The sequence below is a fragment of the Otolemur garnettii genome, unplaced genomic scaffold (assembly GCF_000181295.1).
Source record: "Otolemur garnettii isolate 467f Iridium unplaced genomic scaffold, OtoGar3 scaffold00162, whole genome shotgun sequence".
NCBI lineage: Eukaryota > Metazoa > Chordata > Mammalia > Primates > Galagidae > Otolemur > Otolemur garnettii.
In genome coordinates this window covers 1,889,860-1,894,880 of record NW_003852557.1, presented here as the reverse complement: position 1 = coordinate 1,894,880, position 5,021 = coordinate 1,889,860, and the positions used below count along the sequence as shown (strand labels likewise).

Sequence of the window (5,021 nt, the reverse complement as noted above, 5' to 3'; positions counted from 1 at the left end):
ATACTTTTAGTAATGCAAAATAGGCCAAAGCTAATTAAATAAAATTCAATGTCTGCTGCCTAATAAAAAAAAAAATCAAAAGCACCCAAAGGAGCAGTAATGTAAAATACACAATTAAAAGAAAGTTAATCAATTGTGATGCAGAAATGACAGATGAAGGAATTAAAGTACGTGAATGCGGAAAGTTATTTTAACAGTATTATTTATGTCCAAGAAAGTAGAAGAAAGACCCCAAATAGTTAGTGGAGAGAAAAAAGATGTAAGAAAGACCCAAAACAAAGTTATAGAGAAAAAAAAGTCTATAATTTCTGAATGAAAAATACTGTACAGGGTATTAAGGACAGATTAGACATTCCAAAAGAAAAGATTAGTGAACTTGAAGACATAGCTTCACTAACTAGCCAAAACTAAACACTGAAAGAAGGACAGATTAGATATTCCAAAAGAAAAGATTAGTGAACTTGAAGACATAGCTTCACTAACTAGCCAAAACTAAACACTGAAAACCATAAAATTTTAAAACTTTATGAACAGAGCATGATAACTGCAAGCCAGTTTTATATATGCACACATAGGGTGGGCATAGAGTTCATGTGTAATTGACTATGTTAAACTATTTTAAATTGCACATGGACTTTATGTCCACCCTGTATATACGTATATGTGTGTCTATATGTATTATATATCTATAAATTTCATCTAGCATCATTTTTTTCTTCTTGCAAGAATTCTTTGGCTATATCTTATAGTGTAAGACTATTAGTGACAAATTAGCCTTGTATATATAAAAAAGTCACCGTTTTGCCATTAAAAAAATAGTTTAAAAATGTTCTACTGTCTTCCAGTTAGCATTATTTCTTCAACCTTGTGTTATTTCTTCTTTCTTGTATTATGTAATGTCATACTGATTTTGCTACTATGTGAGTAATACGTCTCTTTCTTTCTGGCTGTTTTTAAGATTTTCTCTTTAATCAAATTTTAATCAATTCAAATATGATGTCAATTGGTGTGGCTTTTATCAGTTGTATTGCTCTTAGCTTATACTGCTTTAATCTGAGGTTTCAGAGTTTTACAAGATTTGGAAAGTGTTTACCTAAGTTTTTCAACTAAATTTTCAATCCTTCCTCTCAAGACTCTTTTTTTGAAAACTACAATTACACATGTATTTGGCTTTTGGATGTTGACCCATCTTAACAATGACATTAAAAACTGGAATTTTCCTATTAAAAGAGCAAGAACTAGCTATATAGTGATTACAAGAAATATTTTACATATAAAACATTCAATTTAAAAAATGAAGAATTTAAACCATATTAAGACTAGTCAATAAAAATTACAGTGGTTGTAATAATATTAGATAAAGTATATTTCAGTAAGAAGAATATTTTTAGGCATAAAAGGGTTATTTCATAATGAATAAAGTGGCCACTTCATTGAGGACATCAATTGAAGCATTAATACAGTTCATAATTGAACTTCAAAGTATATGAAGCAATAAAATGAGAGTGTTTTAAGGAAAAATAAATTAGTTCACAGTTCCGGTCAGAGATTTCAACATCCCTCTCTCAGTAATTGATAAATAATTAGAAGAAAATAAGACAGACAAAAAATAACTAAGCTACACTATCAATCAATTGGATTTCATAGACTTCATAGACCAGTTCACTATCCCTCTGGCCATTGGAGGGCCGGACTTCAGGCCCCAGGACCAGTCAGCTGCTAAGCAGGACAGGCAGGGGAGGCAAAAACCACCCAGCAGGTGGATAAATGTCCTTGGTGGGCCACATGTGGCCCACGGGCTGTAGTTTGAGGACACCTGCAAAATTCAAGAATACACATTCAAATATACAAATAACATTTGCCAAGGCCAGATATGTCAGCCAACGTTTTCTGCAAAAGGCTGACTAGTCAATATTTTACCTTTTTAGGCCTTGCATCTCTGTCACATTACTGGTTATGCAACCATTTAGAAATGTAAAAATCATTCTAAGTCTGAAGGCCAAAGACACACCAAGCCTATGTTTGGCCCACAGGTCATAGTTTGCTAACTGTGTTCTAGGACATAAAATGTGTTTTTATTCGTGTTACAAAGTATGATCTCTGACACAGAAGAGTTGAATGTGAAATCACCCATAAAAAGATATTTTAGAAAAGTTCATAAAAATGGGAAACTAAATTACAAAGTTCTAAAAACACGTCAAAGAATGACACAAAAGGGAAATTCAAAGATACTCTGAACTGAAGAGTAATAGGGGAAAAGCAAGTTGTCAGAATCTGTGGGATGTGCCTATTTACACAGCAATTTATAAAAATAAAGACCTTATTTAAAAAGAAGGTCTGAAGTTAATGAAATCAGTTCTTTCATTTTGTGACTGGAAAGTAAGAGCAAATAAAGCCCAAAATAAACAGAAGAATTTGAGGTAAATTTTCAGAGTGGAAATATTAAAAAAAAAAAAAAAAAAAAAAAAACAGAAAAGGGCAAAACAGAAATCAATGAACCAAATAACCGAAGATAAATATTATATAAGATAAATGAAATTGATGAAATCCCATGGCCAGCTTGATCAGGAAAATTTAAAATGAGAGAGAAAGAGAGAGAAAATAGTATGAGCTGCATATGGCAAAAATATGAAAAGTGCCATTGTTACAGATTTTACAGGTTTTGGAAGGATAAAAAGGGAAAGTTATCGACAATTTTATGCTAATAAATTTGATGATTTAAGTGGAATTAGCAAATGGTTGAAAACATAAACTATCAAAGTAAACCACAGTTTATTCAAATAGAACCAGATAAACTTAACAGCCACCTCAGGAGAATTTCAATGGTGGATTCTACCAAAATTTTAGGGAAAAAAATATATATAAACAAACTCTTCCAGGAAATTGATGAGTAGGGAACACTTAGCAAACTCATTTTATGAGTCTACTCTTAATTCAGGCCAGGTGTGTTTGCCTAGGCCTGAAATCCCAGCACTCTGGAAGGGTGGAATGGAAGGATTCTTTGAGCCTGGGAATTCGAGGCTGCAGAAAGCTGTTATTACACTGCTGCACTCCAGCCTGGGCAAAAGAGCAAGACCTCTCTAAAAAAAAAAAAAAAATTCCTAATCAGACAAAGACATCTTATAAAAAGAAAACCACAAACTATTATCCTTAATAAATATATGTAAAAACTCTTTTTCTTTCTTTTCTTTCTCTCTCTCTCTCTCTTTTTTTTTTTTTTTTTTTTTTTGAGACAGAGTCTCACTCAGTCACCCTCAGTAGAGTGTAGCTCACAGCAACCTTGAACTCTTGGGCTCAAGCGATCCTCTTGCCTCAGCCTCCTGGGTAGCTGGGTCTACAGGACCCCTCCACAATGCCTGGTTATTTTTAGAGATGGGGGTCTCACTTTTACTCAGGCTGGTCTTGAATTCATGAGCACAAGCTATCCACCTGTCTTGGCTTCCTAGAGTGCTGGGATTATAGGCATGAGCCAATGCACCCAGCCTTGTAAAAACACTTAAAAATTTAGCAAAGTGAATCAAACAATATATAAAGGGATAGAATATCAGGATCAGGGGAGATTTATTACTAGAATAATTTGTCATTGGTTTAACATTGAAAGTCAATCAATAAAATTGACCATTTTAATGGCCAGGGGGAAAAAGAGGAGGAGAAGACAATAGGTGATCATCTCAATAGATGCAGAAAATGCATTTGACAAATTCCAACATCCATTTATATAAAAAATTTTAGGAAACTAGAGCTGACTTTTTCTCAGTCTACAAAGGACATCCTTAGAAAGTCTATAGGTAACATCATTTTTAATATTTTTAATAATGAAAACATGATTTTTCCCCCTTAAATTGAAAAAAAGAATGTCCAGTCCTGTCATTTCTATTCACTTGTACATTAGAAGTTTGAGCTAATGCAATCAGGCACAAAGACAGAACAAAATGCATTTATATTGGAAAAAATAACTAAACAAATAAAGATTTTCATCTTTATTTGCCAATGATTAGATGATTCATACAGAAACCAATGGAACCTATAGAAAAGTTGCTAATAAGTGAGTTTAGTAAGATTACACAGATAAGGTAAAAATACGAAATTCTTTGTGTTTCTATATACTAAATGAACAATTGGAGGTGGATATTCAATATGTTATTATATTTAGAAGAGAATCAAAATACATGAAATATTTGAGAAAATTCTGAGATAACAAATGTGAGAGCTCGTAGACTGAAAATTATAAAACATTGCTGAAAAAAATAGTAAGAATAGAGACATTATTTTCATGAATCATAAAACTCAATATTATCAAAATATCTTAGATATGACACAAAACATGAGGCACTAAATAAAATATTGATGAATTTGACTTCCTCAAAAGTAATAACTTTCTGATTTCAAAGACAATGAAAATAACAAGCCTGAGATTTGGATAAAACTCTTATAAATCATGTATCTGAGAATGGTTGTGCAGCCTGACTATATACTGCATCCTGAAAGCTTATAATAAGAAGAAAACAGACAAGCAATGCATACTTTTTTTCTTTTTATAATACAGTACAGCAGGTACCAACTCCCATGGGTATGAGAAAATCTGCCTGCCAACCCACATTCTAAAACTGTGGGGAATGTTACTGGTCTGAGCACTAATAGAGGCACTGGATGCCCGGTCTGTGAATCATGACCAGCAGCTTCTCTCCCCCAGACCTCAACACACCAGGACCAGAGTTGTGTCAAGATGTGACTCTAGTCTCTGTGGGAAGCAATACAAAAGAAGATATATATACATGATAAATAAGCACATGAACGGTTTCTCAACATCATTAATTATTAGAGAAATGGTTGCTAAAACTCTGATGAGATAATACTCTATGCATCCATGAAAAGAGCTAAAAATTTAAAAAAAATTTAAAAAGAGCTAAAAATTAGTGAAGTAACTGGGTCTCTCACACTTATGCTCTGGTGTAAAACATAAAAGAGTAAGAATGTAGAAGAAACAATTCCAAAGAATAATTTGGAAGTTTCCTAACAAG

The 5,021-nt window shown here is 32.8% G+C and overlaps 1 non-coding gene across 1 annotated transcript; it reads right to left on the bottom strand.

Annotated features, from left to right (window-relative positions):
- Positions 1-4,614: 4,614 nt before the first annotated feature.
- Positions 4,615-4,745, bottom strand: LOC111728497. The gene has a single exon (XR_002775771.1). It is a non-coding gene; the product is annotated as a small nucleolar RNA SNORA3/SNORA45 family (small nucleolar RNA).
- Positions 4,746-5,021: the final 276 nt, after the last annotated feature.